Here is a 17636-nt window from a genome sequence, read left to right as displayed (position 1 = left end):
TCTACACTAACTTCCCTTAAGGTCCTAGAGAATATCCTGTCAAGATCCGGAGACTTACCCACTTTTATATTCTTTGAAAGCAACAGTACTTCCTCTTCTTTAATCACCATAGTTTCCATAACTACCTTACTTGTTCCCCTTACCTTACACAATTCAATATACTTTTCCTTAGTGAATACTGAAGAAAAGTAATTGTTCAAAACCTCCCCAAATCTTTTGGCTCCACACATAGCTGTCCACTCTGATTCTCTAAGGGACTAATTTTATCTCTTCTTATCCTTTTGCTATTAATATAACTGTAGAAACCCTTCGGATTTATTTTCACCTTACTTGCCAAAGCAACCTCATATCGTCATTTTGCTTTTCTAATTTCTTTCTTAAGATTCTTTTTACATTCTTAGTATTCCTCGAGCACCTCATTTACTCTATGCTGCCTATATTAATTGTAGATCTCTCTCTTTTTCTGAACCAAGTTTCCAATATCCCTTGAGAACCATGGTTCTCTCAAACTTTTACCTTTCCTTTCAACCTAACAGGAATATAAAGATTCTGTACCTTTCTGTAAATTTCACCTTTAAATGGCCTCCATTTTCCTATTACATCCTTCCCATAAAACAAATTGTCCAAATCCACTCCTTCTAAATCCTTTTGCATCTCCTCAAAATTAGCTTTTCTCCAATCAAAAATCTCAACCCTGGGTCCAGTCCTATCCTTCTCCATAATTGTATTGAAATTAATGGCATTATGATCACTGGACCTGAAGTGCTCCCCAACACATACCTCCATCACCTGACCTATCTCATTCCCTAACAGGAGATCCAACACTGCCCCTTCACTGCCCACCTCTATGTATTGCTGCAAAAAACTATCCTGCACACATTTTACAAATTCCAAGCCGTCCAGCCCTTTTACAGAATGGTCCCAGTCTATGTGTGGAAAATTAAAATCTCCCACAATCACAACCTTGTGCTTATTACAAATATCTGCTATCACCTTACAAATTTGCTCCTCCAATTCTCGCTCCCCATAGGTGGTCTATAATACACCCCTATAAATGTTACTACACCTTTTCCATTCCTCAATTCCACCCAGACAGCCTCCCCAGATGAGCCCTGTAATCTATCCTGCCAAAGAACCGCTGTAATATTTTCTCTGTCAAGCAATGCAACACCTCCCCCTCTTGCCCCTCCGATTCTATCACACCTGAAGCAACAAATTCCAGGAGTACTTAGTTGCCAATCACACCCCTCCTGCAACCATGTTTCACTAATAGCTACAACATCATATTTCCAGGTATCAATCCATGCTCTAAGCTCATCCACCTTTCTTACAATGCTCCTAACATTAAAATAGATGCATTTAAGAAACTCTCCACCTCTTACTCTCTGTTTATTCCTAACCATGCAAACAACTTTATTATCTTTCTTCCTTCTCCCCTACATCTTCGATCTGAGCACTCCCCTTCTCTGTCACCTGCCTATCCTCCCTCACACACTGTCTACTAGCTTTCTCTATTTGTGAACTAACCTCCTCTCCCCTAGTCTCTTCAAATTGATTCACACCCCCCAACCATTCTAGTTTAAAATCTCCTCAGTAGTCTTCACAAATCTCCCCGCCAGGATATTGGTCCCCCTAGGATTCAAGTGCTAGCCGTCCTTCTTGAACAGGTCACACCTGCCCCAAAAGAGGTCCCAATGACCCAGAAACTTGAATCCCTGCCCCTGCTCCAATCCCTCAGCCACTCATTTATCCTCCATGTCATTCCATTCCTATTCTCACTGTTGCGTGGCACAGGCAGTAATCCTGAGATTACTACCTTTGCGGTCCTTCTACTTAACTCCCTATATTCTCCTTTCAGGGCCTCTTCCTTTTTCCTACCCATGTCATTGGTACCTATATGTACCACGACCTCTGGCTCCTCACCCTCCCACTTCAGTATATCTTGGACCCGATCAGAAACATCCCGGGCCCTGGCACCAGGGAGGCAAACTATCATCTGGGTCTCCTGACTGTGTCCACAGAATTGCTTATCTGACCCCCAATTACTACTGCCTTCCTCCTCTTTTTCCTAACTTTCTGAGCTAGACTGCCCCCCCCCCAACAGTACTCAAACAGGAGTACTTATTGTCAAGGGGTACAGCCACTGGGGTACTCTCTAGTACCTGACTCTTTCCCTTCCCTCTCCTAACCGTGACCTACTTGTCTGCCTCCCGTGGCCCTGGTGTGACCACTTGCCTGTAACTCCTCTCTATCAACTCCTCACTCTCCCTGACCAGCCGAAGGTCATTGAACTGCAGCTCCAGTTCCCTAACATGGTCCCTTAGGAGCTGCAGCTCGGCGCACCTGGCTCAGATATGGACGTCCGGGAGGCTAGGAGACTCCAGGACCTCCCACATCCGACACTGAGAACAACAAGCTGCCCTCACACTCATATTTCCCCTTTCCTCAAATAACAGGAAAAACTGAAACCTAAATCTACCTTGCCTCACCCATTTCTGCCTAAGCCCATTGAGCCCAAGCCCTTAAGCCTTCACTCTGCTCCCGGCTCACTCCCCAGCCCACTGTATAAGGCTGTGTTCCTGTTAAATCTTCCGTGCTTCACTGCCCGATGTCACATGCCTGCGCAGTCCCGCCTCTCTTAACTCCGATAAGAAGAAGAAAAAATCAAAATGGCTCCCGCCGTACTCCCGCTCCGATTGTCAGACTTTCCTGCTCCAAATTCACTGTACCATGCTTTACCACTACACTACGTTACTGTAAAACACTATACCATCCTGTACCACTACATCGCCATGTTACTGTAAAACACAGTACCAACCTGTATCAATACACCATGTTACAGTAAAACACCATACCATCCTGTAACACTATACCATGATTCTGTAAAGCACAGTACCAGCCCATACCATGACACCATCATGTTACTGTAAAACACTGTACCATCCTGTACCACCATGTTACTGTAAAACCATGTAATATCCTGCACAATTACACTACCATGTTACTGTAAAACACTGTGCCATCCCATACCACGACACCATCATGTTACTGTTTAACACTTTACTATCCTGTACCAACTACACCACCATGTTACTGTAAATTACAGCACCATCCTGTAACACTATACCACCATTTTACTGTTAAACACAGTACCATCCTGTAACACTACAACACCATGATACTGTAAAACACTGTACCACCATGTCCCTCATGAGAGACTCAACCAGAAAGTCATGAGGCATGGGATAGAGTGGAACCTTGGCTGTTTGGATAAAAAATTGGCTTGAAGGAAGAAAGCAGAGGTTGACACGAATATTGGAGGAATTGTGGATGGAGCTGTAGGTGGTCGAAGGTTACAAGAGGATATAGCCAGGCTGCAGAGTTGGGCAGAAAAATGACAGATGGAGTTCAATCTGGACAAGTGTGAGGTGATGCATTTTGGAAGGACAAACCAGAAGACTGAGTACAGAATTAATGGTCAGTTACTTAAGAGTGTGAATGAACCTTGGGATTCAAATCCATACATCCCTCAAGGTCGCTGCACAGGTTGATAGGGTAGTTAAGAAGGCCTATGGGATGCTAGGCTTCATTAACAGGGGGATTGAGTTCAAGAGTAGAGAGGTCATGTTGCTACTCTACAAATCTCTGGTGAGACTGCACTTAGAGTATTGTGTTCAATTCTGGTCACCTCATTATACGAAGGATGTGGAAGCTATGGAGAAGGTGCAGAGGAGATTTATCAGGAAGTTGCCTAGTTTGGAGAACAAGTCATATGAAGCAAGGTTAGTAGAGCTGGGACTTTTCTCTTTGGAGCATAGAAGAATGAGAGGGAACTTGATAAAGGTCTACAAGATTATGAGAGGCAAAGGTAGGATGGATAGTCAGCACCTGTTTCCCAGGGCACCAATAGCAAACACCAGAGGGCATATGTACAAAGTTAAGGGAGGGAAGTTTAGGGGAGACATCAGGGGTAAGTTTTTTTTTACACAGAGTGCCTGGAATGACTTGCCAGTGATGGTGGTGGAGGCTAAAACATTAGGGGTATTTAAGAGCCTCATGGACAGGCACATGGATGAAAGAAAAATGATTATATGGGTCGGCACAACATGGAGGGTTGAAGGTCCTGTACTGTGCTGTAGTCTCCTATGGTCCTATGGTTACTGTAAAACACTGTACTGTCCTGTAGCACCATGTTACTATAAAACACTATACTGTCCTGTACCACCATGTTACTGTGAAACACTGCACCATCCCATTCCACGACACCATCATGTTACTGTTTAACACTCTACCACCCTGTACCAACTACACCACCATGTTACTGTAAAACACTGTACCATCCTGTAACACTATACCACCATTTTATTGTTAAACACAGTACCATCCTGTAACACTACAACACCATGTAACTGTAAAAGTCTGTACTAACCTGTACCACCATGTTACTGTATTACAGTGTACCATCATGTATGATGACAACACCCTGTTACTGTAAAACACTTTACCATCCTGTACCACCATGTTACTGTAAAACACTGTAATATCCTGTACCACCATGTTACCGTAAAACACTGTACCGTCCTTTACCACAATGTTTCTGTAAAAGACTGTACCATCCTGCACAATTACACAATCATGTTACTGTAAAACACTGTACCATCCCATACCACAACACCATCATATTACTGTTTAACTATCTACCATCCTGTACCACTACACCACCATGTTACTGTAAAACACTGTACTAGCCTGTACCATCATGTTACTGCAAAACACTGTACCATCCCATACCACACCATCATGTTACTGTAAAACACTGTACCATCCTGTAACACTATACCACCATTTTATTGTTAAACACAGTACCATCCTGTAACACTACAACACCATGTAACTGTAAAAGTCTGTACTAACCTGTACCACCATGTTACTGTATTACAGTGTATCATCATGTATGATGACAACACCGTTACTGTAAAACATTTTACCATCCTGTACCACCATGTTACTGTAAAACACTGTACCATCCCATACCACACCATGATGTTACTGTAAAACACTGAGCTATCCTGTACCACCATGTTACACCAAAATACTGTACCATCCTGTACAACCATGTAACTGTAAAACCATGTAATATCCTGCACAATTACACTACCATGTTACTGTAAAACACTGTACCACCCCATACCATGACACCATCATGTTACTGTTTAACACTCTACCATCCTGTAACACTATACCACCATTTTACTGTTAAACACAGTACCATCCTGTAACACTACAACACCATGTTACTGTAAAACACTGTACTATACTTAACTACTAATTTTTGTCCCACACTTTGTTTCCAACAAATTTTCCACTACTGATTTTAGACTCATAAGTCTGTGATTTCTGAAGCATATCAAAGCACATAATACAATGGAATGGACCAAGTCCAACACTAAGACCATTATTTAAACAAAAAACAAATCCTTGGAAATTAACAATCTCTGTAAATCACTTGTTTTAAGGATGTGTCCACCAACTAGCATGAATAGGATGTCTGCCTCATGTTTGTGATCTTTCATTCACTGATCTTCATAACTGAAAACTGATTGCTGGCTAGTGGTGAACATTATCTAGAAACATAGAAAACCTACAGCACAATACCGGCCCTTCAGCCCACAGCGGTGTGCTGAACATGTACTTACTTTAGAAATTACCTAGGGTTACCCATAGCTCTGTATTTTTCTAAGCTCCATATACCTATCTAGGAGTTTCTGAAAAGACCCTATCGTATCTGCCTTCACCATCGCCGCCGGCAGCCCGTTCCTCGCACTCACCACCCTCTACGTAAAAAACTTACCCCCGACATCTCCTCTGTACCTACTTCCAAGCACCTGACTGTCCACGTGATCAATGCCTCTCATCATCTTATACACCTCTATCAGGTCATCTCTCATCCTCCGCTGCTCCAAGGAGAAAAGGCCGAGTTCACTCGACCTATTCTCATAAGGCATGCTCCCTAATCCAAACAACGTCTCTGTAAATCTCCTCTGCACCCTTTCTATAGTTTCCATATCCTTCCTGTAGTGAGCTGACCAGAACTGAGCACAGTACTCCAGGTGATGTCTGACGAGGGTCCTACACAGCTGTAGCATTTCCTCTCGGCTCTTAAACTCAATTCCACGGTTGATGAAGGCCAATGCCCCATATGCCTTCTTAACCACAGGTCAACCTGCACAGCAGCTTTGACTGTCCTATGGACGGACCCCAAGATCCCTCCGATCCTCCATACTGCTAAGAGTCTTACCATTAATACTATATTCTGCCATCATATTTGATCTTGTACCTTATCAAATGTCTTGCAGAAATCCATATACATCTACAGCTCTACCTTCATCAACGTGTTTAGTCACATCCTCAAAAAATTCAATCAGGCTTGTAAAACACGACATACCCTTGACAAAGCCATGGTGACTATTCCTAATCATATTATGCCTCTTCAGATGTTCATAAATCTTTCCTCTCAGGATCTTCTCCATTAACTTACCAACCACTAATGTAAGACTCACTGGTCTATAATTTTCTGTGCTATCTCTACTCCCTTTCTTGAATGAGGAAACAACATCTGTGACTCTCAAATCCTCCAGAACCTCTCCCATCCCCATTCATGATGCAAAGATCATTGCCAGAGGCTTAGCAATCTCCTCCCTCACCTCCCACAGTAGCCTGTGGTACCTCTCTTCTAGTCCCAGTGACTTATCCAACTTGATGCTTTCCAAAAGCTCCAGCACATCCTCTTTCTTAATGTCTATATGCTCAAGCTTTTCAGCCCGCCGTAAGTCATCCTAAAATCACCAAGGTCCTTTTCTGTAGTGAATACTGAAGCAAAGCATTCATTAAGTATCTCTGCTATCTCCATACACACTTTTCCACTTTCACACTTGATTGGTCCTATTCTCTCATATCATATCCTTTTGCTCTTCACATACATGTAGAATGCCTTGGGGGTTTTCCTTAATCCTGCTCATGGCCCCTTCTGGCTCTCCTAATTTCATTCTTAAATTCTTTCCTGCTAGCCTTATAATCTTCTAGATCTCTATCATTATCTAGTTTTTGAACCTTTTGTAAGCTTTTCTTTTCTTCTTGTCTAGATTTTCAACAGCCTTTGTACACCATAGTTCCTGTACCCTACTATCCTTTCCCTGTCTCATTGGAACCTACCTATGCAGAATACCATGCAAATATCCCCTGAACATTTGCCACATTTCTGTCATACATTTCCCTGAGAACTTCTGTTCCCAATTTATGCTTCCAAGTTCCTGCCTGATAGCCTCATATTTCCCCTTACTCTAATTAAACTTTTTCCTAATTTGTCTGTTCCTATCCCTCTCCAGTACTATGGTAAAGGAGATAGAATTGTGATCACTATCTCCAAAATGCTAGGATGCATAAGGCTAATAATAAGGCAAACTCTAATACTTCAGAGTATTCATTAACAAACAATGTATAAAGAATACACCATTGAAGGAAAAAGCTAAATTGACACAAAATCACTTTGGGTTAGGAAAGAAGAAAATATGGCTATATCTTGTGTTTAATGTCTGATATTTGTCAACAACAAAATATTTTCAAAGGCATTCAGGACTGAAACAGAATCAACCATTATGGAATCTGGCTGGAATCTGGGTGAATGGTAAACCTGTGTAATCGGAGACTAGAAATTGAAAAGTAAAGAGTGTAGGCAATGAATGTTTTGTTTGAAAGTTTGCCATTGCAACAGAGTCATGGAGTCTCAGAAACCAGACCTTTAGCCATCCACTTCAATGCCAACCATCAGTCTTGAGACCTAGGGCATGGCATGATGAACTTAGATTATCAAAATCCTTTCTCTCATACCTCCTACCATTCTACAACATTAGGAGTGTTGTAGATTCGGCTCCTTGCTGGAAGGCTGGCTAAGGGTGTAGGAGTAACAGGAATCATGTATGTTCATATAAGTGGATGGTGGGATGGTGACGAGCTGGGGAAATATGGATATGTCTGTGTGGAAGCTCAAGGTAGAATCCTTGTGATTGGGGGAACTATCTTTAAGTTAGGTCCACAAGCTCCCTGGGATTTCAGGGCTGGGATATTTTATTGGATCAGTGCCAGACTCCATAGCCTCAGATGCTCTCAGGAAGACCTTTTCAAACAAATTACAATGCTGGCCTGAGAGTGTGAATATGAATGGTACATATGTGATCCAAAAATCACAGAAATGGGGCCTAGGACCCCAGGACCCTGAGAGGGTGACTGGGTTCTTCCCTCTGACACAAGAGTGATACAGATTTTATAAAGTTCAAGGATGCTCATGACCTTCCTTTGACCATAAAACCATAAGACATAGGAGCAGAATTAGGCCATTTGGTCCATCAAGTTTGTTCTGGCATTTCATCATGGCTGGTCCAATTTTCCCCTTAGCCCCAATCTCATGTTTTCTCACTGTATCCCTTCATGCCCTGACCAATCAACAACCTATCAGCCTCTGCCTTAAATACACATAAATATTTGGCCTCCACAGATGCCTGTGGTAAAGAATTTCACAGATTCACCACTCTCTCTGGATAAGCAAATTCCTCCTCCTCTCTGTTCTAAAAGGATGCTCCTCCATTCTGAGACTGAATGCTGTCATCACATTCACCTTCCTCACACAGACTCAACCTGCAAATTAACCTTTAGGGAACTCTGCACAAGGACTCCCAAGGTCCTATGCTCCTAGTTTCTTGTATTTTCTCTCCACTTAGAAAATAGTCAACCCTTTCATTTCTTCTACCAAAGTGCATGACCATAGGAAACATCCTCTCCACATCCACTCTATCAAGGCTTTTCACTATTCAATAGATTTCAATGAGGTCACTCCTCATTCTTCTGAATTCGAGTGAATACAAGCCTAGAGCAATCAAATGCTCTTTATATGACAAGCCATTAAATCCTGGAAAATTTTTCATGAACCTCTTTTTATCCCTCTCTAGTTTCAGCACATCCTTTCTAAGATAAAGGGCCCAAACCTGCTCACAATACTCCTATTAAAAACCTGGATGTGAAGGTAGAAGGGTGGATTGGCAAGTTTGCAGACGACTCAAAGTTTGGTGGTGTTGTGGATAGTGTAGAGGATTGTCGAAGATTGCAGAGAGACGTTGATAGGATGCAGAAGAGGGCTGAGAAGTGACAGATGGAATTCAACCTGGAGAAGTGTGAGGTGATACACTTTGGAAGGATAAACTCCAAGGCAGAGTACAAAGTAAATGGCAGGATACTTGGTAGTGTGGAGGAGCAGAGGGATCTGGGTGTACGTGTCCATAGATCCCTGAAAGTTGCCTCACAGGTAGATAGGGTAGCTAAGAAAGCTCATGGAGTGTCAGGTTTCATAAGTCGAGGGACAGAGTTTAAGAGTCATGAGGTAATGATGCAGCTCTATAAAACTCTGGTTAGGCCACACTTGGAATACTGTGTCCAGTTCTGGTCGCCTCACTATAGGAAGGATGTGGAAGCATTGGAAAGGGTACAGAGGAGATTTACCAGGATTCTGCCTGGTTGAGAGAATATGCATTATGATCAGAGATTAAGGGAGCTAGTGCTTTACTCTTTGGAGAGAAGGAGGATGAGAGGAGACATGATAAAGGTATACAAGATATTAAGAGGAATAGATAGAGTGGACAGCCAGCGCCTCTTCCCCAGGGCACCACTGCTCAATACAAGAGGACATGGCTTTAAGGTAAGGGGAGGAAAGTTCAAGGGGGATATTAGAGGAAGGTTTTTTACTCAGAGAGTGGTTGGTGCATAGAATGCACTGCCTGAGTCAGTGATGGAGGCAGATACACTAGTGAAATCTAAGAGACAGGTATATGGATGAATTTAAGGTGGGGGTGTTATATGCGAGGGAGGGTTTAAGGGTCGGCACAACATTGTGGGATGAAGAGCCTGTACTGTGCTGTACTATTCTATGTTCTATGCTCTATGAGTTATGTGATTCAGTTTCTAGGCCGACCTGTGAAACACTGGCTCAGTACTCCCACCAACTTCCTATCAGGTGCCACAAGTGACATTTAGCCTTAAATAGAATTAGCTCCTTAAACTTGTATAACATTTCAAGCTCTGGAAGAAAGGGAATGTGGAGAAGACAGGTGACTAGGTGCTGCATACTTTCAGTAGGATTGGGAGAGAATAGCAGAAATGGGGTAAAACCTTAGCTCAAGGAAGGACAGTTCTGATGGTGCTGCAAAGTTGGAGTAGACCAGTGTCCAGGACCTGGATCTCAGTAGTTGATCTTGGTGGTGTTGACTGGCTTAGGGATAGTTTACTTTAGGCCAATACACCAGTTTTTATGAGAATAAATTTTCTAAGGTTCATTTTATTCTGAAAGTACGCATGTACAATACAACTCTGGTAATGACCTGCAGTACAATTTTCATCATCCTTCTCAACATTTGCAAAATGTTAGCTTGAGAAATAATTATTGTGTCCGGTTATAAAAATACTGAATGTTCACCTAGTATGATTACCAGCTAGTGGCTTAGTGGTATCAGCGCTGGACTTTGGGGTGGAAGGTCCCTAGTTTGAATCCAGCTGGCTCCCGTGCACGCTTTCCATCTGTGCTGGGTTGAGCACCAAGCTAGCAAATTGATCTTTTTTTTTAAACTTTTTTTTATTGCATTTTTAAATGATTACAAAGTATGAAAAAACAATGTATATAACCCATACCCCCTCCCCTTAATCCCTCCCCCCTAACTGCCCTATAGAAAAAAAAGAAAGAAAGAAAGAAAGAAAGAATGCCTGGTTGTTGGAAGATCTCCACATGCTCGTAAAAAAAGAAATTGCCTACTAGAAAAACATCAACAGCAAAAAGTTGATGGCCTGAGTTGAAAGGCAATTTCTCTCTCTTCTCCTAGTATGATAATATGGATTCTTGACCTCACAATTTACCGTGATATGATCTTACACCTTATTGTTTACTGACACTGCACGCAGTAGCTTTTACACTTCATTTGGCATTTTGTTATTGTTTTACCTTGTTCTACCTCAATGCACTGTGTAGTGATCTGATCTGTCTATGCAAGACAACCTTTTCATTATCTCTGTAAACCAATGCTAATTCCAGTTCTTATATTATCTGACGTATTATGATTACAAACAAAAATAAGCAAAAGAGCAAAAGATTGAGGAACATTTTAAATATTTCTCAAAATAATTTTGGAAGTTCCAGGCTACTTTGTACTTACAAAAGATGTTTCTGTAGCATGCATTTGACAAGTTGGTGTATGAACTGTTCCATATTCATCACTTGAACAATCGAAGTAAATTTTTGGAGGAATACACATCACTAAAGAAGAATAATGCTTATTACTTAAATATACATTTACTATACATTAAAATTCTTATGGCGTTAAATTAATAGGGGAAATTGACTAGAAAACATCTCCAATCTAGAATTCGTTCAACATATCTCCAAATCTCAATATATATTGAGTTAAAATTCAGATTTTAATTAAGACCACATATTCAGACCTGTAACACCCATCACTAGATCACTGCTTATGCCAGACAGGATTTAATATTAATAGGCACCACACATGTGTAGACCCTTGGCATGGGTTAAGGTAGCCATCAGAAAGATAACACATGTAGTGTGTGACTGTATAGTCAATCAAATTAGTAGAAATATATTGGGAAATCAATGCTGCTCAGCTGGAGCTTGTCCTTTGGATTTTACTGAACATCAGCAGAGGACAAATCCCCAACAGTGCCATTCAAAGGGACCAGTAACTATAATCAGGCTAGTTGCAGGTAGGCTCCAAAAATCCTGTAAAGGTTTGGCATGCTATAAAAGTTGATAAAGCCTGCAAGCAGTAGAACCCTTTATATTAATAGTATCTGGATGCCTTTGGCAAGGCCTTGAGAAGGTCATGGTGCTGCAGTCTTGGTGAAGGCAGTCTCTCACAATGCTTTTGGAAGGGAGATCCAGCATTCAGATGCAGCGGCAATGAATGATTGCAGTTGGACCAGTGAAGCTGAACCATAATTTCTAAGTTCTGTTCAAACTAGCTTTTCCCAGATAGGGGTCAATGGTAGACATTCAGTTCTGCAATAATGAATGTATTAGAGAATGAGCAGAGGACACCCAGAAATGCACAAACTGTATATGGAGAGTATGGAATAAGGATGGCACACATCCATCCCTCCCCACCTGGTCTCCAGTGTATATCGCATGCACACTACAGATGTTTTTTCCAGCAACAGAAGATGTAACAGAGAACATAGTTTCTCCATTCAAGTAGCAAGCCTGCCTCATAATTAGTTGGGTGGAACCTTACAGCATTCAGTACAGCAGGTCTCAAGTGCACAGCTGCTGTGATGGTCTCCTATTTCTAAGCTTTATTTTTATTGACACTCCATAGAAAGCATCCTATCCAGATGTACAAACCGTGTATAATAGATTGATAGAGCAACTGCTCTGCAGAAAGTTGTGGACACAGATCAGCACATCATGGAAACCAGCCTCCCCTTCAGTCTGCACTTCTCACCGCTTCAGTAAAGCTGCCATCATAATCAAATACTGCACCCACTCCAGAGATTCTCACTCCTGATCAGTCCAAGAGATACAAAAGCTGAAAGCACAGATGAGGCTCAAGGACAGCTTCCACCCACTGTTAGATGACAACTGGACTCCTGACCTCACAACCTACCTTGATATGATCTTGCACTTTACTGTCTCTCTGCAGTGCACTTTTTCTGTGACTGCGACACTTCATTCTGCTTTCTCTTATTGTTCTACCTCAGTGTACTTTTTAATGAATTGATGAGAATGAACAATCTCTATGAGCACGAGTAACTTTTCACTGTATCTCAGTATGTGACACTGAAGTGCCTGCAAAATGCCAGCCACAGAATCCTCCGTATCCCTTGACATTGCACAGACCTACTGCAGAGATAATGGAAATTTTCTAATGGTAAACTATTGGCTGAAACAGTGCCCCTTCTCCACTAATGGAAAGTTAAATCCATCGCGGCATGTGGCAATGGGTACCAAAGCTGAACCACTCTAAACTGTTTGCCAACATGGCAATTTCCTACCAGCTTTGCTGTATCCATCAGATAACAGCCAAAGCTGTAGCCAAACTCCAAATTCTGAATGTACCAATCACATGATGTAGATCTAATTGTCATATAACAAAATAGAGATAAATATTATCTCACTATTCCTCTTTGCACCTACTTGTTTTTGTAATTGTTAGCAAGTTTTATGACTTGCACTACACGGCTGCCACTTCCATGGCATATGTCAATGACACTGAAACTGATTCTGAGCACAAACATAATACCATCCTTCAGTCATTTCAGCACTTCCTCTTCAGTCACAACTGAAGCTGCTAGTAATTCAGCATCCCTTTAAACAGCCCAGACTGTTTTAGACCTTGGTTCAATGTATTTCACACAGTGGATCAGCTAATTTCCTTCAAAGACAGCTAAATTAGCATATAACGTAGACCTGATGTGACCAACGGTTATGCTGTGTCTCCCACTGTTATGGGCATAATCAGCCATTAGACTCAATTTGATCACTCAAGCATATCATGGTGAAATAATGCAACTGTCATTTCAATCAGAAATAGAACTATAACTCTGAAAACCAGTCTGTTATAACTTTTTAATCAGTTAAAAAGGGTTTCCTACCTTCAGGATTAAGAGAAACTCTAGAACAGTTGAGTTTTCCATTCTCACAAAAGCTAGAAAGTGAATAAAATAGAAATTTTAACAGTTATGAAGATGTCAACTCTAAGACTGTATCCAAGTTTGTTTCTAACTTTATATGTGTACGAGGAGAAGCAGTGCTGGATAGAAGATTTCCTTTTCTAAATCTTACTGAATAAAGTTGCCTTAATCATAACCATGGCAGCCCATTGTCTGTCACCCAAGCAGTCCTACCAACTTGTGTTTGCTACCTTGTTTCTGTTGTGAAGGGCGATGAAACAAAAGCTGAAGCTTGGTGAATGTCCACCATCTGGAGAGGCAGCAGATTCCATACAGGAACTTGTGGATGAAGTATAAAAGGTCTTCTTTACCAATAGGCCTACATTGAACTACCGAAGTGTGTTAATACTGGCTTTAAAAGATAATGAAAACCACAGGGTGAACAGCCACGTAATGAGACTTTGCAATGATTAGAAATCGCTCCATTGTCTGTAGAAAATGGTGCAAATACTGATAATGAGGTGTTCAATCAGACAAAGGAGTGGGCAAACAGAAATTAATCTGGAGAAGTGGGAGGTCCATTTCCTGAAAGGTAACAAGTCATGTTAATGAAATTGTAAACAGCAAATGTCCTTGGATTCAGAAGAGACTGCAGATACTGGAATCTGGAGCAACCTACAAGCAGCTGGAGTAACTCAGTAGGTCAGGCAGTGTCCATAGGCAGAAATGGGCAGTCAAATTTCTGGGTGCCACAGTAGCATAGCAGTAAGTATGCTGCTATTACTACTTGGGGCATTGGAGTTCAGAGTTCAATTCCGACATCATCTGTAAGGAGTCTGTATGTCCTCCCAGTGGAATGTGTGGATTTTCTCCACATTCTCTGGTCTGCTTCCACAGTACAAAGACCTGTGGGTTAGTAGGATCATTGCGACTAGTTTTGGGTTAAATCAAGAGTTGCTGTGTGGTGCAACTTGAAAGGCTGGAGGGGCTTATTCTGTGTTGTATCTGTAAATAAATAAATAAGACAGTGGAGAATGCCTTCCTGAACTATTGCCACTTGGGGCAAGTTCCAGGGTTCAGATTCAGCGATCATCAAGGAACAGTGATATTTTCCAAATCAGGATTATGTGTAACTTTGATGTGTGCTGGTGTTCCCTTCTGCCTCTTGCCCTTGTCCTTCCTGCTGTCCAATACTAGGGTTTAGCCTCATTCTTGACATCTGAAGAATTTTTGGATCACAAACATTAGGATCTAACTGTGGTAGAGATCCCAAGTTAGGAGGGTATTGTTAGAGTAGCTGCAGGAAGTGTACTGTGTAGATGGTGCACACTACAGTCACTCGACTGGTGGTGGTAGAAGTGAATGTTTAGAGAGGTAGATGGAGTGTCAGTGACATAGGCTGCCTTATTCAGGATAGAGTAGTTGTTGACACTGTACTTACCAGGCAAGTGAAGAGAATTCCACCATATTCCTTACTTGTGCTTCCAGATGGTAGTGAAGGAGGAGCCTCAGGTCCCACACCTCCAGGTTAAGAAAGTTATTACACCTTAGCCATCAGGCTTCTGAGCCAGAGCAGATAACTTCACTCACCCCAACACTGAGCTGATTCCACAACCTATGGATTCATTTTCAAGGACTCTACAACTCATGATCTCAGTATTATTTATTTAGAGTGATAGAGTCATAGAAAAACACAGCATGGAACTAGGCCCTTTGGCCCATCTAGTCCATGCTGGACTAATTAAAATTTTCCTTAAATTCTTTTAACCTTATTTACATCTTTCTGTAGGTAAGTGACCAAAACTGCATCCAATACTTCAAATTAGGCTTCACCAACATTTTATACAATTTCAACATAACACCCTATCTCCTGTACTCAGTACTTTGATTTGTGATAGCCAATATGCTAAAAGGCTTTCTTTTCAACCCATTGCCACTTTCAATGAATTATGGACCTGTAATCCCAGATCCCTTTGTTCCAGTGCCCTATTGTTCACTGTGGAATGTCTAGCCTGCTTGGTCCTACTGACGTGCATTACCTTACATCTATCTACATTAAATTCCATCTGCCATTTCTCAGCCCATTTTTCCAGCTGGTCTAGATCACACTGCAAGCTCTGATAGTCTTGTGAAAGTCTAAATGTTCTGCCGAATCTCTGCAACTCCTAAAGAAGTAGAGGCAGTTCCATACTTTCTTCATAATTATACTTAAGTGCCGGGCCTCTGAAATAATTGAAGTTGCCAATCTTCTCCACCTCCAGTTCTCCAATGAGAAGTGGCTCCTGGACCTTTGGTTTCATTCTCCTGAAGTCTATAATTAGCTCCTTGGTCTTGCTGACATTGAGTGATAGGTTGTTGTTACGATACCACTCTGCCATATTTTCAGTCTCACTCCTATATGCTGATACATCACCATGTTTGAATTCAGTCAACGACAGTGCAGTCACCAGCAAACTGAAATATGGCATTGAAGTTGTGCTGAACAACACAGTCATAAGCGTAAAGTGAGCAGAGCAGGGGACTGAGCACACAGCCTTGTGGTGCACCTGTGCTGAAGGAGTTTGTGGAGGAGATGTTGTTGCCAATCTGAACAAAATATGGTCTACAAGTGAGGAAAATAACTGTAGTCGACAAAGAGTATCCTGATGTACACTCTTTACTTCCTAACCAGAAGACCACAGTCTGTGCAGATTGGCGATTATACCTCCTCCTCGCTGACGATCAACACTGACGTTCTTCAGGGGTGTTCACTGGCGTTCTTAGCCCACTGCTCTACTCTCTATATACACATGACTGTGTGGCTAGGCATAGCTCAAATGTTAGTAATACCTAACGATTGAACCTTCCTAACTAATCATCTATGCGGAACCTTGTCAAAGGCCTTTCTGAAGTCCATATAGACAACATCCACTGCTTTACCCTCATCAACTTTCCTAGTAACCTCTTCAAAAAATTCAATAAGATTTGTCAAACTTGACCTTACACGCACAAATCCATGTTGACTGTTCCTAATCAGACCTTATCTATCCAGATAATTATATATACCATCTCTAAGAATACTTTCCATTAATTTTCCCACCATTGACATCAAATTTACAGGCCGATAATTTCTAGGTTTACTCTTAAAACCTTTTTTAAATAATGGAACCACATGAGCAATATGCCAATCTCCAGCACCATCCCCATTTCTAATGACATTTGAAATATTTCTGTCAGAGCCCCTGCTATTTCTACACTAACTTCCCTCAAGATCCTAGGGAATATCCTGTCAGGTTCTGGAGACTTATCCACTTTTATATTCTTTAAAAGTAACAGTACTTCTTCTTCTTCTTTAATCATCATAGTTTTCATAACTACCCTACTTGCTCCACTTACCTTACACAATTCAACATCCTTCTCCTTAGTGAATACCTAAGAAAAGAAATTGTACAAAATCTCCCCCATCTCTTGTGGGTCCACGCATAGCTGTCCACTAAGGGACTAATTTTATCCCTCACTATCCTTTTGCTATTGATATAATTGTAGAAACCCTTTGGATTTATTTTCACCTTATTTGCCAAAGCAACCTCATATCTTCTTTTAGCTTTTCTTTCTTAAGATTCTTTTTACATTCTTTATATTCCTCAAGCACCTCATTTACTCCATGCTGCCTATATTTATTGTAGATCTCTCTCTTTTTCCGAACCAAGTTTCCAATATCCCTTGAAAACCATGGTTCTCTCAAACTTTTACCTTTCCTTTCATCCTAACAGGAACATAAAGATTCTGTACCCTCAAAATTTCACCTTTAAATGACCTCCATTTCTCTATTACATGCTTCCCATAAAACAAATTGTCCCAATCCACTCCTTCTAAATCCTTGCGCATCTCTTCGAAGATAGCCTTTCTCCAATCAAAAATCTCAACCCTGGGTCCAG

The 17636-nt window shown here is 41.4% G+C and overlaps 1 protein-coding gene across 1 annotated transcript in view; it reads right to left on the bottom strand.

Annotated features, from left to right (window-relative positions):
- Nucleotides 1–17636, bottom strand: part of LOC132397524 (mucin-6-like) — a 262599-nt gene that overhangs the window by 80868 nt on the left and 164095 nt on the right. The window lies entirely within an intron of this gene.

The sequence above is a fragment of the Hypanus sabinus genome, chromosome 7, assembly GCF_030144855.1.
Source record: "Hypanus sabinus isolate sHypSab1 chromosome 7, sHypSab1.hap1, whole genome shotgun sequence".
Taxonomy (NCBI): Eukaryota; Metazoa; Chordata; class Chondrichthyes; order Myliobatiformes; family Dasyatidae; genus Hypanus; species Hypanus sabinus.
The sequence above is the reverse complement of the archived record's forward strand: the minus strand, read 5'-3'. Positions and strand labels throughout refer to the sequence as shown.